The sequence below is a fragment of the Rattus norvegicus genome, chromosome 11, assembly GCF_036323735.1.
Source record: "Rattus norvegicus strain BN/NHsdMcwi chromosome 11, GRCr8, whole genome shotgun sequence".
NCBI classification, from domain to species: Eukaryota; Metazoa; Chordata; class Mammalia; order Rodentia; family Muridae; genus Rattus; species Rattus norvegicus.
This window is the reverse complement of record NC_086029.1, coordinates 72335201-72354374: the sequence shown is the minus strand read 5'-3', so window position 1 is coordinate 72354374 and position 19174 is coordinate 72335201. Positions and strand designations below refer to the sequence as shown.

The 19174-nt window shown below is 39.8% G+C and overlaps 1 protein-coding gene and 1 non-coding gene across 4 annotated transcripts in view; one reads left to right on the top strand and one right to left on the bottom strand.

Annotated features, from left to right (window-relative positions):
• The window catches only part of Lsamp (limbic system-associated membrane protein), a 2169735-nt gene that overhangs the window by 1868645 nt on the left and 281916 nt on the right, over window positions 1–19174 (top strand). The window lies entirely within an intron of this gene.
• LOC120095737 (small nucleolar RNA SNORA32) lies at window positions 1987–2108 on the bottom strand. Its single transcript, XR_005491530.1, has one exon. It is a non-coding gene; the product is annotated as a small nucleolar RNA SNORA32 (small nucleolar RNA).

The window sequence follows — 19174 nt, the reverse complement described above, 5'->3', positions numbered from 1 at the left end:
GAGCTATTACGGAATGATTATCGAATAGAAAAAAAAGAGGCTTGATTTAGAAAGTGTCCTGAAGGATTATAAATTTAATGAACAATGAAAATGTTGAAATAAAATAGTCATAGGAAGTGAGAGAGAGGCAGGTGACTAGGAGGAGCTAAACTAGGGAGGTGTGCCATATAAGGACTTTTGAAGTAATTGAGAATCTAGGTAACCATTCCCTGTGAGATTAAAAATAACAAAGTGATAAACACTTAAAAGTGTTACCTTTGAAAATGATGGGTGGGCTAATAGGTAGAAAAAAGATTTTGTGGAGTGGGCTCTTTACTTTCTTTTTCAAAGATTTATTTATTTTATGTGTATAAGTATTTGATTATATATACATATGAGCATTCTATACATAGTCCGTGCCTACAGATGTCAGAAGAGAGTATCAGATCTGCTGGAACTGGAGTTATAAATGTTTCCGATATATCATGTGGGTCATAGAAACCTGACCAGGTCCTCTGAAAGAGCAAAATATGCTGAATTGTCCCTCTACTTCCCCAAAGCAGGAAGTTTTCAGAAGGAATTTTATGAGAGTGCTATCATTAAAACGCTAAATGGACCAGAATTCTAATGAGTGAATAGTGGCAGATTTTCAACAGACTAAACTTATCTGTCTGAAGAATGATGAAGAGTTTTATAGATTTTTTTTTTTTCTGTAGCACTTCCAACATGGTCCTATGGAACTGTCCTGTTTTGGAGAATCTTAATATAAACTGAATGCTTGAGTCACTCTAAATTTATATCCCCAGTGCCTTAGCACGTAGAGAGGTTCCTTGGAAGGTAGTCAGACTGGGTCCTCAAGAACAGAATTAGAGGGCTGGGAGAGATGGCTCAGTGGTTAAGAGCTGCTCTTCCAGAGGTCCTGAGTTCAATCCCAGCAACCACAAGTTGTCTCATAACCATCTGTAATGTGATCTTGACGCCCTCTTCTGGTGTCCAGGTATATATTCAGGCAGAACACTATACATAATAAATCTTTTCTTTAAAAAAGAATGGGATGCGAGCCATCATAAAGGAGGTTCAAAAAGTTCCTTATTCCATCCACCACATAAGGACACAGTGAAAAATCTCTGTTGTTGCCAGGAAGCTGTTCTCAGCAGATATCAAACGTGTCAGAACTGTGGTTTTAGACATGTCAGTCCACATACCTGGGAGACAGACATAAGTTTCTGTTCTTTATAAACTACAGTCTATCATATTAATTTAAATGGAGCAGACTAAGGCATTCTTACGTGTACCAGACATTCAATATGCTCAACATGTTAAAGCTTTTCACAAAAGCTTCAGGAGCCATATCTGTTCCATAGAGGAAACAATGGAGGCAGATCAAATCGCTCACCCATATTCACAAAAGCCAGAACATGGTGGCAACTCAAGTAAACTTCATCCCATAATTTTCTGTTTGTTTGCTTGGTCGACAGCATGCTACGTCCCTGGATACGGAGGATTATAAATAAGGAGTAGCAAGCAGTTCCCTGGGGTATCTTTAATTTGAGTTGTCAGAGAACTAGCCATCTGGATATGCTGTTTTGACAAAATACTTCCCAGTTCTGTGTTTTGAATACCTGTGAGACCTGTGGTATTAGACACTATGGTCTCTACGGTATAATTTTAAAACTTTAGAAGTGGATGTATAGATGACTTGATAATAACAAATCTAGTGTGTATTCAGTGTCCTGGATGAATGTGAGGGTTACGGCTGGCTGCATTTACCGGACCAGAGCCCAATGAATGAGTGTCTTGTTTCAATGACCTACATGGTACAGCTCATTACGAATTTTTGTCTAGACACTTACAGCAAATAACAGCCATTGTTGCTGAGCAGTATGAAAAATTAGTAACATGCCTTTGAGTATTACTCCCACCCACCAACAGCATATCAGTCTCATTGTTAGAAAGCTATAATCCTCTATTTCTTTTTTTTATTTTTTTTTAATTTTTATTTTTTTTAAATGTTCCCAACAGGTTAACTACTATTCAATTAGCATATGGAAAACCTAATGGGAATTTTTCTTTATGGTCATGTCCACAGCAAATGAGAAACTGCATTCTAAAAGCCTTGGTACTGACCATTTAGTCCTCTATTTCTTAATTTAGTTGGCAATGTTTTGGTTCAGAGCTGATGTCTAGCCGCACTGTTCATTTGGTCTGAGTGATTATCTAGCCCCAGAACCTTAAGCTGATTTGTTTACGTAAAAACAACTGAGTGTTATGCACAGGTCTGTAAGAGGTGTCTTTTGACACTGTCTTTGAAGAAGTATCTGATACAAAGCTCTCAGGCAACCATGTTTTTAAGTACTGGGTAAGTGTTCACCAGCTTGAACAATTTGCACACAATTATTATTGCACATGAATTAAAACTACAACTGTTATTTTATACTACATAGAACTTACCACTTCACAATCACAAACTGATATTACTGCATAGAAAACCATGGCTAGAGGAGCTTAGTGAGACTATGTAAATTATCCTTGAAGCTGACTCCCATGCTAGCCTTGTGCTTTGGTCTATAATTATGTAACATGTTGTGCTTAAGTTTTATTTTCCATAAACAGCTTATAAAAGCAATAGTCCTATGTGTGATTATAAAAGAGACCCTGGGCCTGGAGAGATGGCTCAGCGGTTAAGAGCACTGACTGCTCTTCCAGAGGTCCTGAGTTCAATTCCCAGCAACCACATGGCGGCTCACAACCATCTATAATCAGGTCTGGTGCCCTCTTCTGGCCTACAGGCACATACACGCAGGCAAAAGGTGTATGATGTATATATACATAATAAGTAAATAAATAAATAAATAAATATAGAAGAGACCCTGTAACCTGGAGTCCATTTTAGTTTAACATGTATTTAGTATTAGATATTACTGTTTTCAGTTTGTCTCTTCCTTGTTTTGCTTCTTAAAGCCATGCCAATGATACCTGAACTTTGGACTACTAGATTTTTTTTTCACACAAAGAAAAATACATTTCATAATTCATCATCCTAACTCTCCATAGGTGGGAAAGGTAGGAATTTGTTTGCTGTTCTTCAAGGCTTTCACAGTTACTTTTATAGGCAACCTTTTTTTGGATCATGGCATGGAGGAGGATGGCATCATGTCTTTAGGATTTATTAATAGAGTTTACTTTAATACATCACTGATTTATTAAATCTTTGTTTGAGACGAAAGACCAGAGGACACAACAACCACCACAACAATAACAACATCTGCTACCATAATAACTGCGACCACAACCACCACCACCACCACAACAAAAACTATAACAACAACAATTAAAATGAAAGGTTGATCCACTAATTGTCTGTTCCTCTCATGACTCATTTATTATATCTAACTAGAGTTTAGCAAAAGACACAGAAAAAAGAAAAGGAGGGAAATTATACTAGATCGAAGATGTTTCAAAATGTATCTGGAGCAAAAGTGTTTATTGGGAAGAAAACCATAAATGAGAGTTCCATAGAACATCACAGTTTTTGAAAATGGTTAATTTTTACTTTTTTTTTTTGCAACAAACATGACTTGAAAGAAGGTCTACATATAAGCAAATGCTTTTCCCCCATAAACTGGCAGTAGTGTTTTAATTTCCCATTCCCTAATTAGTATTTATTTGACAGTGATTCTTGACAGTCACGATTTTTATCACGATTAAAAAATTGACAACATTAAATAATCAATGTCTTAGTTACTTTTCTATTGCTGTGATAAAACACCATGTCCCAGGCGACTTACAAAAGAAAGTGTTTAATGTGCCTTAAAGTTTAAGGGGATTAGAATCCATGATAGCTGAGTAAAGGGACAGCTGGGAGTTGACATCTTTATCCACAACCACAATGCAAGAAGAGAGCACTGGGAGTGCTTGAACCTCAATCTCAAGGGACACACCAACTCCAACAAGGCCACACCTCTTCAAAGGCCACACCTCCTCCAACAAGACCACACCTCTTCCAACAAGGCCACACCTCCTCCAACAAGGCCACACCTCTTCCAACAAGGTCGCACTTCCTCCAACAAGGCCACACCTCCTTCAACAAAATTTCACCTCCTAATAATTTCCAAACAGTTCTACCAACTGTGGAACAAGCATTCAAAGCTTATGCAGGTCATGCTCAAATCAAATCACCACAAATAGTGATGCATCAGAACAGAACCGGGTTTTATTTTTTTGTTGTTGTTGTTTTTTGCTTTATTTATTTATGTATTTATTTTATCAATCATTCCATTCATTTACATCTCAAATGATATCCCACTTCCCAGTTACCCCTCCACAAATACCCCATCCCACATCAGCCCTCTTCTTTGCCTCTATGAGTGTGCTCTCCCACCCACCTACCCTCTCCTTCCCCATTGCTCCAGCATCCTCCTTTCCCGGGGCATCAAACCTCCACAGGACCAAGGGCCTCTCCTTCCATTTATGTCAGACAAAGTTCTCCTCTGCTACATATGTATCTGGACCCAGGGGTCCTTCCCTGTACACTCCTTGATGGTGGTCTAATCCCTGGGAGCAATAGGTGGTCCAGCCAGCCTATGTTGTTTTACCTATAGGGTTGCAATCCCACTCAGCACCTTCAGTCCTTCCACCACCTCCCTCACCGGTGTCTCTGAGCTTAGTCTGATAATTGGCTACAAGCATGCACATCTGCTTGGTTGGTTGCTGGCCGAACCTCCCAAGGAAGAGCCACACCAACTTCCTGTCAGCAAGCACCTCAATGACAACAGTGTCCAGTTTGGTGTCTGCAGATAGGATGGATCTCACACACACACACACACACACACACACACACACACACACACACACACACCGCCCCTGCTAAAGTCTCCCCCTTCATACACCCACCATCCTCCTGTTCTCCCCCTTCATACAGGCCCTTCTTTCTCTCCTATATTCTCCTCTCAGGAGGATGGCCCTCCCTAGACTTCAGCACACCCCAGCACATCAAGTCACTGCAGGACTAGATGTATCCTCTCCCACTGACGCTAGAAAAGGCAGCCAGTTAGGGAAACAGGATCCTCAGACAGTCAACAAAAGCAGAGACAACTCCTATTCCACTCATTCAAGGACCTGCATGAAGACCAAGCTGCACGTCTGCTACATATGTGTGTGCAGTGTTTTGGGGTGTGTGTCAGAGTGTAAATCCAGTCCATGCTCTCACTCTTTGGTTGCTGATTCAGTCCCATCAGAACAGTTTTTAATTTCAGTAATTCCATTGATAAGTCTTTCACAGTTAAACATTGATTTTTGTTGTTGTTTTAAGTTAATGTTTTTCTATTACTTATTTGTTTTGTTTACATGTGTTCTAGCTTTTGTAAACATGGATGTACAACTGTTAATTTATCTGCAGGGTTAATGGGCCAGTCTTTTTAAAACATATAAATCTAGCTGCACCTGACAATGGATGAAAATGCATCTTCTCTTACAATCTGGTAAAAAAAAAAAGAGAGTTAGACTATATTTTGTGTGTTTTACTTCTGTAGTGTGTTTCAACAGCTTAATTGCTAAAGTACCTCAAGAATTTCACTGTTGAGGAGTACTAGAAACTGGGGCAATTTTAGTTGTAAATGCTTAATGAGGTTTGTCAAATCTAAAGATTGACACACCATAAACAGTTATCTAGATTTAGAGTTTGATTAAATTACACAGAAAAGCTCACTCTGAATTCAAGGTAGCTATGTGCAGACAAAAATATGCACGTAAGAACTCAAGCTAACCTGTGTGTGCACACACTGACACACAGACACACACACACACAGAGACACACAGACACACACACCCATACACACTAACACACACACATAATGTTTATGAACACAGCTGCTGCTGCTGCTGAATAAAAAATGAGATTGCAAACAGTATAAAAATTGTGGATTAAAATTAAGTTTTACCCTTCAGAATAGTTGATACTACTTGAGTAGAATACTCTACTTCTCATATTATGATCTTTTCACTCTATGGAGAACTTCTAATTTACTGATAAGGTTATGAAAATCAAGAAAATAATGTTTAGCCTTCTGCGAATATTTATTTTTTTTCTTTACTGAACAACGTGTTACCCAGCCTAATAATACATTTAAATTATTAATATCTGAAAAAGCATCGTGAATAAATATTTCATTGGTACCAAAGTACCAGTGCCAATTCTAAAATAAGTTTTAGATATAATTTAGACAATAAGTTATATTGATGAAATAGGGGTGTGCTCTTTCTGAACTGAATTTTGTGAAATGCACAAATTACATTATATAACAAGTCTATGGCTAAAGAAGAAAAAAGAAAGGGAAGTTTTGAGTTGGACACTTAGTATAAATTAGTGGCCATATACACAGCAAAGGAAGGAGACGAACTGAGGACCACCTTCCTATGCCAAAGATGTTGAGTCTCACAGGTAGAGATTTAGAATTGAGGCAGCCTTCTTAACTTTTAGATCTTCCACTGAAATCAGGGAAGTATATGTTACTGGAGAATCCATACAGAATGGTATACAGCAGGAATCAAAGCAACGTTAATTGTGATATAGCTTGATATTAACATGCCAGAATCAAGATCGGCTTTTGTCTTGGTGTAAGTGCATTACTTCAGTTCCTGTTATTACGTCACACACAGATTTTTAGTATGCAAACAATATCATACTAGCATAAGATTGCTTATCCAGCAAGAAAATGAATGTTTGAAGAGATACCACAATCATATGAAAATGAAGTAGAAATGGCACAAGTAAGAGAAATTTAAGAAAAAATGGAGAAATACCATAAATATGGGAATGAATTTAGTGGAAAAGGCCAGCCACAGGTAGAGATAAGAAATTCTTTTAAAAAGGGTGTTGTGGAGACAGAAACTAAAGGAGAGCCAGGAAGACATAGAATGTAACATCATGACAAAAGCTGAACTTGATGACATTATCAACAGGCTAGCCACAGACAGAGGTGACCCAGTGAACAAGAATATACATTGGCACAGATGGACATAGCCAGAAAAATGAAGAACTGGCAGACATGGAATGATATAGCCTAGTCATCTTTGAGATGATAGAATGGCATGAGCCCAAAAGGAAAGGAAAGAAGGCAGAATAAATTTGTGGGACAGCCATCAAAACTCCTGCAAAATCAGTGAAATTCACATGTCTCAGGAACAAGAACCCTAGAACAATTTCAGAGCTCAGATTTTTACACATAAACTCAAGCACTCACTTGCACACACAATACGTGGTTTACACAACACCTATGCAATACACATGCTAAAGGTAAAACATAACTGACTTCAGTGATTCACATTCTATTTTAATGTATTTTATAATGTAGCCATATTGTTATATTGCTCCTTTGTTATTCTTGACTGAAAAATCACCTATTCATTAATTAAGTATCTGTCACATACAAAGCAGGCTGGAAGGTTCTGTGCAAATTTCATCAGGAAAAAATGAGAGCAACAACCAGATTATGAAACTAATTCACCTTTGCACTTTAGTTTGAATTATACAAATGCTTTGTGAATGGAGTACTATTAGTTTTACACGCAGGCAAACCGGAATCCACCTTGCTATAACCTCCAGTCCAGTTTTGACATCATGTTGATTCACTATAGACCGTTTCACATGGCCACACCCCTTCACATGAACAAGTAAAATTGCTACTGGATAGAGTGGACATTGTAGACTCTTTCAACTTGTACCCGGCTTCCTAAAATGTAGTAAAGACTAAAACAACCATCGATTTATCATCTTCCACAAGCCATGTGGAAATATCTTGAACAGAAAACAAACTTGTCCCCTCAAGAAACTTAGACTAGATGTCAATCAATAAGATGATCATGAAGATAATAAATAAATAGTATATCTGAAGCTAATGGTGTATGGAGGAAAGGAACGAGAGGTAGTGGTGTGTCTAAAGCCATGGCAGAAACCCACTCTCTGTGATGATGTCATTGCGGCAAAGGCGTAAGAAAGATGAAGATAGTTAAAGATGTGCTTATCACTCCTCCACCAACCTGACTCTGCTCACATCAGAGGAAGCAATATCATAAAAGGTGTGGAAGGTCACTAAAGCCCAACATGGCAGCCTGTGCTTGCAACTCCTCAAGAAAACGAACTGATCTGGCTTCTTATAGTGAGCTACATAATTTTTGTTTTAAATCTCATTCTATTAAACTGCCTGAACACAGTTATTCCATGCAACATGTCTGAAAGAAAGGCCTAGGTGTAAACTCTTATTCTACGAAACACAAACTCCATGTGATACAGAGAGCGTCTCGTTGCTTGCTTGCAAAATAAAAATCTCAATGTTCGAAAAGTTACCACCAGGCATGAAATCAGTGACTTTATTCTCAGGACACACTGTCCCAGACAAGAGGATTGTGTACATGGCCACATGAGACCGGACCTGGAGAGATGGTCCAACAGCTTAAGAGCACTGGCTGCTCTTACAAAGGTCCAGGGTTCAGTTCGCAGCACCCACAGTGTGGTTTGGCCCATCCAGTTTGAGGGCACCCCACATCCACTTCTGGCTTCTGCAGCCTCCAAAATATACTAGAGCCTACATGGAGGGAAAATACCATTATATAATTCGAGGCTGGCCTGGGCTACATAGTGAGACCCAGCTTCGAAAACAATTGTTATGAAAATATAAATGCTATCCGGTGGAGACAGATGTGAGGTTGAGTGTCCAGACCTTTCCTGGTCCCTGACTTTATTTCATATGTTTAAATTTCCCTGGAAATTTAAAGCTCAATAGTCGTACATCTTAGGCCATAGTTCTAACTACTGAAAAGCAGACTTCTTACTTGGATAACTCTCATAAACCCTGTTCTGTATTTGGTCAGCTTAAAAAAATTTTAAATGAATTTGTTGGTGGTGATCTTATTTCCATTTTTAAGAAATCCTCTCTTTTCAAGAGGGCTCATTGTTTAGATCTTGAAATTATTATCACTTAACCAGAAAATTCACTATTCTTATTTTTAAATTTTGTTTCCATTTCTTTTCTGAGATTATACTAAAATTATAACATTCTCCCTCCTATTTCCTCCTTCCAAACTTTTTTATGTAACTGTGCCCCACTATCCATTAAATTCTTTTTTTTTTACTCTATACTTTGATTTTTCAGGGAAACAAGGAGAAAAATCCATGATCTGCTTTTTACTTTCTATTGTTACAGGTACCTTTGGAAACCAAACACACTACTGTGTTCATGGAGGTGGAGGAGGGGAGCAGGAAAAATGAAAGACCCAAAAGGATGTTAGGCATAGTAGAAGGAAGGAAGGAAGGAAGGAAGGAAGGGAGGGAGGGAGGGAGGGAGGGAGGGAGGAAGGAAGGAAGGAAGGAAGGAAGGAAGGAAGGAAGGAAGGAAGGAAGGAAGGAAGGAAGGAAGGAAGGGGGAAAGGAAAGAGAGAAAAAGGAAAACCCAAACAGGCCGTTTGCCTTTTCCCACAGTCCTCTATAGCAAGCTACATTTTCTGTTAGTAAACGCTGGACAGCGTTAGTCATGCACTGGCTGTACTGAGTAAGTGTGGGAAAACTTCAAGAGGTGGTGGCAAGCCCGCTGGTGTTCCTACAGCAGGGCTGGACTCAGGGCTCGATCAGTGGGCGTGCCATCGCTGTTCTGAGTGAGCTGGGGTCAGGAGTTATTTCATTAGCGAGGGCTGGGGTGATCTTTCATAGCTGAAGCTGAGATCCAGCCAAGTCAGCTGATGGAAATCCAGACACCTCGTTAAAAGACCTCATTTACATCTGTTCAGCTAATTGCTTGTACAAGACCTTGAAGTTGTCTAAGCAGGTTCAGTAAAAGCTGCGATTCTCACAGACAGCAGCTTCGCCTGGTGAGAGTCCCAGCTCATGACCTCTCTGGGGGACAGGGCTGCAACTTTCCCCAGGTGCTGCTCTATGTGATGTGGGAAATACCGGAGGACAAAGAGATAGCTCAGAAAAAACGGAACAAAGGTGATAATTATGTCATCTTCAGAATTCTCAAGAGTGAGAGATATCTTTTCTCCCAGCCCTTCAAATTAGATAAGCACACCGCCAAGAGGGTTACAAATGAAGCAGAGTTAAAAGAACACATCTTTTCCTAATTGTATTTTTCTTGCTTTAATTCATTCAAAATTATGAATGGCTAGAGACTTGGGTAAGTCAAAGGCTCCGACGGCTTATCTCTGCAGCGTGCTTAAAAGGCTCTGATAAAATGTAATTTACCTCTCTTATTCACCAAGAAGTGAAATTAGATTTTAGGGGGAAACTGAAATCATTGGAAATGTCAGCTAAGCAGTACCTGGATAACTTAGTCTCTGCTCTGCTTTGGTCTCCAGCATTTGTAGCTTGCTGCTGTTGTAGTGTTTAAATGAGTGTCTGTCCTTAACTAGGTAGGAGACATGTAATGACCCATTTAAGGTCACAAATATCTACCACACTGTCTTAAAATAACATAGGAGCAGAAACATTGTGGGAAATGATGACAAGAATGCGACCACACAAGAGAGAGCGTTTTGTTGGACTGTGAAGAATATTAACCTATATTAATTGTTTTCCTAGTGCCCAAGAGGAAGACTTAAGTCCCGAATTGTTAGCATGCTCTCTGTCACAGTGCTAGAAGTTGCTATGTGTTGCTAAGTGTTCTGCTAAATCCATATATGTGCATATTTCTATATGTGTGTGTTAAGATATGTTGTGGATGTACTCACATACATAGACACATTCACTGTTTGGGGGTAAACTTTAAAATACAGGGAATTCCAAACACAAGTCAACATCTTTTATCTTCGAGAATAGGTCAGTAAGTGGTAAACGTTTAGTTCATAATAATCTAAATAGAAAGGGGAAATATAACTTCTGTAATTGAAAAGCAGAACAGCCGCTTATCTTTGATTGTGGGACTGGACTTTCAAATGATATTATCAAGATTGCATTTCTTCTGGTGTTGCCCATGCTTTTGCCAATTAGCCTCATTGGCCATCAGAGGAGACAATGGGAAATACAGCCCCTGGGCACTTTACATGGTTTGTATTTGTGATCTCAGAAGGAAAGTGATTTTTTTACCCCCTCGGTTCATATCCTTTCTCTCTTTCACCAGCTATTTCAGTCTACTGAAAACAAAGATTGTTTCAGTCACGTGCCTATTCATTAACTAAGTCATTTTCTCAAAGGAGATCAGTACTCTGATTGCTTACTCTCTATCACATGACCATATGAGGTTAAATTGTATAATGCACAGCCCAATCTGGAGAGTATAATTATTTTAAAATGGTATCCAACAGATAAAGCCCAAAAGGTAACTCTACACAAAGATAAATTAAATAGTTATATGTAACTAGATACGTAAGGTAAGATTTCACATTGTAATTGACTGGTTTGACATTCAACTTTATTTCAACCTTACTGTATGCAATCAATAAACAAAGTTGCTTCTCCTACTACCACGAGTAAGTCATTGGCCTGGATAGTAATTTTCTCAAATGTTTGTACTGTTACTATATCTTTATTTGGGATTAATAAGAGGTAATATAAAGGTTTGGTTCTGTGGGTTGATGGTAAGGTCCTAACTAAGGTCTTCTTCCTGGACTGCTTTCATTCACCCATGAGAGACAATAAGCAGGGTCAATGAAAATGTTTAGGAAGAACCAACCATATGTATGTATGTATGTATGTATGTATGTATGTATATACATATATATAATATATAATATATTATATATATACACACATCTCAATCTTCCCCTCTTCTCTGATTTCTTTTTTTAAACATATTTTTATAATAGCTGTCTCTTTAAAAAGATTTATTTATTTACTTTATGTATGTGAGTACACACCAGAAAAGGAATCAGATCCCATCACAGATGATTCTGAACCACCATGTAGTTGCTGGGAATTGAACTCAGGACCTCTGGAAGAGCAGTAAGTACTCTTAACTGCTGAGCCATCTCTCAAGTCCCTCTGCTTTCATACTACACATTCTGACCTAAGCTTGTCTATGGTGGCCAGAATCATGTCTACATACTGAAGATATTCATGCCACACTCTCAAGAACTTGGGAATATATGGCAAAAAGTTCTTGGCCTTTGTGATTTAGTTAACAACATTGAGAGGGAGAGATTGCCCTAGATTGTCCATGATGATCTAGCCTAGCCATGAGAAACATCCAAAATGGAAAATACAACAAAAACAGAGTCTTAGGGAGGGAGAAAGGTTTGGTGTTAGTGTGGAAGGTGGGTGACTCATGACCAGAATATCAAAACTTCAGAGAGGAAGGAGTAAGTTCTAATCTAGAATCTCAGGAAGGATCACAGACTTGCCAACACCATGATTTTTTTTTAATTAACTTGAGTATTTCTTATATACATTTCGAGTGTTATTCCCTTTCCCGGTATCCGGGCAAACATCCCCCTACCCCCTCCCCTTCTTATGGGTGTTCCCCTCCCAACCCTCCCCCCATTGCCGCCCTCCCCCCACCAGTCTAGTTCACTGGGGGTTCAGTCTTAGCAGGACCCAGGGCTCCCTCTTCCACTGGTGATCTTACTAGAATATTCATTGCTACCTATGAGGTCAGAGTCCAGGGTCAGTCCATGTATAGTCTTTAGGTAGTGGCTTAGTCCCTGGAAACTCTGCTTGCTTGGCATTGTTGTTCATATGGGGTCTCGAGCCCCTTCAAGCTCTTCCAGTTCTTTCTCTGATTCCTTCAACGGGGGTCCTATTCTCAGTTCAGTGGTTTGCTGCTGGCATTCGCCTCTGTATTTGCTGTATTCTGGCTGTGTCTCTCAGGAGCGATCTACATCCGGCTCCTGTCGGTCTGCACTTCTTTGCTTCATCCATCTTGTCTAATTGGGTGGCTGTATATGTATGGGCCACATGTGGGGCAGGCTCTGAATGGGTGTTCCTTCTGTGTCTGTTTTAATCTTTGCCTCTCTATTCCCTGTCAAGGGTATTCTCAACACCATGATTTTAATTTGGTGAGACCCATTTTTAACTTCGAATCTCTGAGGACATTCATCGTATGCATGTGCTGCTCCTTTAAGCCTAGTAGAATTAAATGAAAGGAAAATGCACTGCTTTACTTCCCCATGATCCCTGTGCCCTTGCTTTCTATCTGTGTCTCTCACTCTATTTTCTTAGAGTCTCCACCTTTGTTTCTACTTGTCTATTTTCTCCCAGATCTACACTTTGCATTGAAAAACCATGACTTGGCCATCTTTGAACCTTGACTCAAGGTTTTCCTCAACCTAAGATTCCCTCTTAGCCACTTCTATGGAATACTCACCTACCTGTCACCCATGAGGTATAATAGAATGTTATACCCCTACCGATATTTGCCCACATTATCTACAAATGAGCCCCTCTTCCTTAAGGCTTTTGGTTGTCCTATTTTCCACAGCATTTCCCATTTCATTGTGTTTCTGCTTTCTGCTCCCCTTCATACATTACTGCATCAAATCATGAATAATCACATAGTTGTCCTCACACTGCCTTGAGCCTGGATCTTCTTACCACAATCTGACTGAACTGATGCTAACCTTGACAGCCGAGGCTTCGCACCTAGTACAGGAACATATAGTCCTCAATACAACAGAGATCAATACTTCAGGTGTAAATTGAGAATTTCTACTTTTGGTGACAGCAAGACAGAAGATCACCAGTGCCACACACTTACAAATGGACACCTACCTTTCTGGTTCACTAACTCAGAGCTGGGCTGACTTGTAAATAGGGAGGCTTTACCCCAAGTTCACTTACAGCCTTTTCACTTCTGTGTTCTTCTGCTTGCTGTCAATTAAACTGACTCTTGCTTCAGAAAGGGTTGCTTCTGTGTACCAGGTTGGAGTGACAGGAAGCACACACAATCCAATTTCATCCACCTAAGCAATGAGATGTGAAATCAGTTTAGGATCGCATCTGCACCTTGAACAGCATCACACCTACTCATTCACTCTCCAAATGCTTGAGCACAGGCCCTTGCCCAAAGAAGGTTCCTGGGTAATTGAGCCCGAGTGCCTGGGAACTCACAGCTAGTAAGCAGTGTCTTCTTACTTGAAGCTAAACACAAGAGCTTCTTATATTTTTGTCCCATGAGTTTTTTGTTTTAGTTTTTGCTTTTGCTTTATTATTTTTTTTGCTTTGTTTGTTTGTTTGTTTTAACTTCAAACTTCTTGGCCTCAGTGGAATAGTGTCTACTTCACAGGGACTTAGGGACATCAAGCCAGATTTTGGAAAGAAAGAAAAATCTTAAGGGCATATTTATATAGAATACACAAATTCATAAGATTTAAGACAAATGTTTATTTGTAAAAGTTGAGTAAAAATTAATATAAAAGAAAAGAATCAAAGTAATGGGTTTTTCTTCTGATTATTTGCTTTTGTCTATTTTCCCACTGTGGTATTTGTCCTCCTGCCTAATTTACTGTTTCTATCTTTCTTTCCTCTTCTCTCCCCTCCCCATTTCTCCCCTCAGCTCCCTTCTCCTCTCCTTGTCTTCCTCCCCCTTCAGTCTCCCTCTTCTACTTCCTCCATTTTCGACATGGAGAATTCTGCTTATGACAGCATGCTGTCAGTGAGATTCATTCACAATTGTCCTGCTCCATACAGCATGGTAGGACTCCATCAGTGACCTGCCTAGGGCAGCAAGTCTTAAGTTCTAGACTGACGGCTCTTCTCCTGTCCTCTAAATCTTGCTTGGTTCAGGGGTCTTCATTTTCTCATCCTAGCCCATCTCTTTACTTCATTCAACAGTTAAAGAAACATAGTAGATACACAGTGGGTTGGTGCTTCTGCAGGGTTTTTTTTTTTCTGCCTATATTTCCCTGGGGAGAGGTCACCTGCCAGGAAAGGAAGGTCTCTCTCTCTCTTCAAAGGCTGCTGGATGATCAGCAGTCATGGACTCATGGTATCTGGCTAACTGGCCCTCCTAACATAAAAAAGCTATAACCCTTCCTTCCCCAAACTGGAAATGACACTGATGGGACGGCTTGGGCAGCTGGAATCAAGTCAAGAGGTCATTGCTCATAATTTTCTATGCGGAGCAGGCAGGGGTCTTTCTGCCCGAAACCAGTGAGAAAGAAGACCTGGGTGATGACTTTTGAGGATAAGAGTGTCCTTGCTTTCTTACTTCCTGATAGCAACCTCCCTTCCCCAAAAAACGTTGCAACTTTGAGACTATCTACTCAAAAATAAACAAACAAATAAAAATATGTACAAAAGGGTTTCCAAACAAAACCCAGCTCTTTGCAGGGGAAAAATGCTTCTGTCTTTCCCTGCAGGTTGTGCATTTTTAAAGGGAGGTTTATGGGGCAAGAAACAGCTTTTGGAAGTCATCTGGGGAGAAGATCCTCTCTCCCTTTTGCCTCACTAATCAGCCCTTTTGTGCTGTCCTGGTCCAGTGACAAATCACATGGAAGCTGCTGGAAAGCTATTTTAAACCCCCGTTTTGCGTGCCAAGTGTATAGGAGGCTAAAACCTGACTAGGGAGGTCACTGTCACTCACCTTGCTGTTCCCAGGCTGGCCTCCATGGTTCTCAACCCTTGTCTGGGCCAGGTATTAAGGCACCTCAATTTCTTTCTTTATTCTTTTTTTAAAGGTTTTCTTTGCTAATTGCAGATTCCAGTAACTCCAGAGAGGAAATTAGGGCTCCTTAAGGTGACCTACACTGCTACTACCACCACTGCTGAAGGGAGGCACCAAGGAACCTTCCAAAAAAAAAATTCAGTTTTTTTGGTTTTTTGTTTGTTTTTTCGCTGGCTTTTAGGTTTTTCTTTTATTTTCTTCTCTTTCTTTCTTTCTTTTTTTATTTTTTAACACTTTCCCAGGTTCTAGAATTGTTCCTGAAAATCTTATTAGGGTGTGGATGTTAGCGAGCCCTGCTCTGTGCATCGATGAAACAAAGCTTATCTTTCACAAGATATCATTGATCACACTGCTGATACAAATGAATTTTATGTTCGCTGGAAAGGATAGAGCATTTCACAGCAACTCACATTTTGGATCTTTTAAAAAAGAAGTCATTTAGAAGTAACTGGGAAATATGCCCTTGGCCTGGGGAGAGGAACGCTGACTCCAAACCTTTTATTTTGCTATTAAAACCTTGGCTGGAAAGTGTGTTTTAGTGGGGGAATGTGAGCCACATCTTAACAGCCAGTCTCTGGCGGGGAAGACTCATGCAACTTCCTGGTGATTTTCTAGGCTGAGCCACTCAGCTCAGACCCTCAGACTCAGGGCTGTGCTCCCCCCCCCCCCCGCCCCCTCTAACTTCCTCAAGAATCGTATTTAGGCATCACAAATAAAGGTAAATCTGAGCTATAGGGCTTTATCAGTCAGAGGCCCTGCAGGAAACAGATGGCAAACTTAAATTGGATAATTTCAAAGGAATTTAATAGAATAAAAAAAAAAACATTTGGACAGGAAGCAGTGGGTAAGAAAATCACAGGGGACAGTCGGGTGTCCTGGGGCTAATAACATAAAGAAGCTGTTAATACCTCTAGGTCTGAAGTGGGTGAGGGGAGGGAGCAATTACTAGCAGCCAGAGAGGAAGGGAGCTGTGTGTAGGCATTCTCTGGCAGCATCTGGGATTTATGGGAGAAGACCACAGCAAGTACAGGGAGGGGCTTCATAGTGAAAACCAGGGAAATAAAGCCTGGAGTTTATACTCTACCCACTTTAGACCTTTCAGCAATGTTATCTAATTGACCTCAACTGAAAGCCAAGATGCAAAGCTGGCACTCAGAGAATTCACATGGGCAACCTCTCAAGGCAAACACAGGAGGATCTGAAGATAGGTGCCCTGTGTAAACAGAAGACGTCCAGCAAAGTAAAAGTAAATCAATAAATAAACCCTGGTCTTCATATAACTTTTCAGTGTCGTTAAAGAGGCAAAGCATTTTTGCCCTGTTAAAGGAAGTAAATCAGCAAGATTTTTGACTTTTGGTGTGTGTTTATATAAATATATGTGTGTATGTGAATATATGTTATTTGGATTTTGTTTATACATATATACATGTATTATATCTATAATGTATATATATTATAATTATATGTATATAATTACGTTATTTGGTGTATATATAATGTTCTTTGTTTTATTTATTTATGTAAATGTGTGTAAAACATTACTCTGTTTCCTTTAGAAATCAGTGAGAGTGTATATGCAATAGAACTGTTAAGTGAAAAAAATAATCATGAATTTACCTAATTTTGAAAAGCTGACAATGGTTTGTACAAATAGACTTTTATGCACCTAAAACTTTCCTCTTCAGAAAACTATCATTAAATGATTCAAGAAGATATGAGCTGAGTGATGAATGGGGCCGCTAAGGACTGTTCTTATCCATTCAACAAAAGAAAAGTCAAGATAGCAACTTGGTGAATGGTCCTCAGCTGCAGCACCCCGTTATCTAACCACCCTACTGTAACCTCCATTACAACAAGCCAGCAGTCCTGGTCCTTACTTAAAATAGTCTGAAGGGTAAGCATACATTGCTGAGTGACGGTGTGAAAGACAGGTAGTATATGCTACTCAATCTTTCTTTAAATTGTTGGAAGGATTTGGATACTTTTCTTCCCAACTAATAGTAACTGGAAAGAAAAAAATGCATAAGATTACAGAGGCTGTTGAAGATGAAGTTTCATAGTTTTTTCATAGTCTCTCCCTGGATCAACCTTGACTGTCCATTAATTCTACTAACAGCCTCTTAGGCAGCCAAAATCTGCTCGCAGATTCCTAACACCGATGCCTTCTGATTCTGTGGGGCAGAAGGAAAAGCAAAGGCTGATCCATTCCATTAAAGCTAAAACAGACAGACACTCCTGGCTGCAAACCCCAGTAGGCTATTTCAGTTGCCTGTAACACAAACATGGGATCTACTGTCTCTACATCACTGTCTCTGAATAAACAGGAAACGGTTGCATACTAGGCTGGCTTCCAGGGCACCATTCCTTAATAACGTAGGCACAGTATAGACGTCACTGAATTCATCCCTGCACTGATGCTCCCACGTTCCTCCCTGGAAGTAAATTGGCCCAGTTTATATTTGATTTAGATATCTTTTACACTTCACATGTTGCTTCATTCCACAGTGGGTAAAGCAACGTGACATTATCATGGGACAAAAAGGAGTCGTGGTCTTGAGATTTCATTCTGAAGTTTTAAGTCACACAAAACCTCACGCACTACCTTAAACCAAGAAGGATGACAATGACTTGCTAAGAAAGTAATATGAAAGACATGCCACATTTTAACATATACTAAGTGCAAAATGAATGCTTAGGACTTGATGCCTTTTACCTCTTTTCATCACGACAGTGAAGATGCAAACATAGAGTGAGTAGATTCATATTTATTCACTTCACCAGAAAGCTATGTGGCTTTATTTGATTTCTATTTCTTCTGATGGTTCTAATTCACGAGTGAAGTGGAAATTTTTGGTTTCTTTGGAAACAGTTATGTCATGTGATGTTTTCCTGGAAACTGTCTCATGAGAGGATGCTTATGTTGAAGCAGACACACAGGAGGAGATGTTTTTGCTGAGAACAGACATGTGGTGTTTTTCTGGAGGTGGCCTGGAAAATGGGCATGTGATGTTTTGCTAGAGCAGATGCTTGAGAGAACACATAATGTTTGGAAAGGATATAAATATATCCCAATGGACAGTGGGCGGTGATGGTGGATGGTATTGGTATGCCTTACCGTTCTTTGATGGTTATCCTTTGACGTGACTTCATAGAGAGAAACGAACCCAAAACTTCTGGTGATATTCCGGCCGCTTGCCACATCTGCCTTCTGAGGCCGATTGGGAGAGCCTGGCACTTTCTTCAGGATTGACATGCCATTCCTGATTCTTGAATTGTGTTTACTAGTAGATAGAACTGCTGCTGCTGAATCCTGTGAACTGAACTGCTGATACCCTGACAACACAGATTGGATTTGCTCCAAAGAACAATTCTGAATAGGTCCTCATCTTCCTTTGCTCTGTTACCCTTTCCTTTCCACTCCCTCTGGAGGGTGATAGGCTAAAAGGGATGTTAAAGCATTTAAGAACTCTTACTAAAAGTAGGTTTTGAAATATCTAAGCCTACACAGGAGTGAGAGCTACATCACACTCTTTAGATATATACATTCGGTGGTGCTTTAAGCATTGCGACCTTACTCTCATCTAACAGTTGTCAAGGTCCCAGGTATG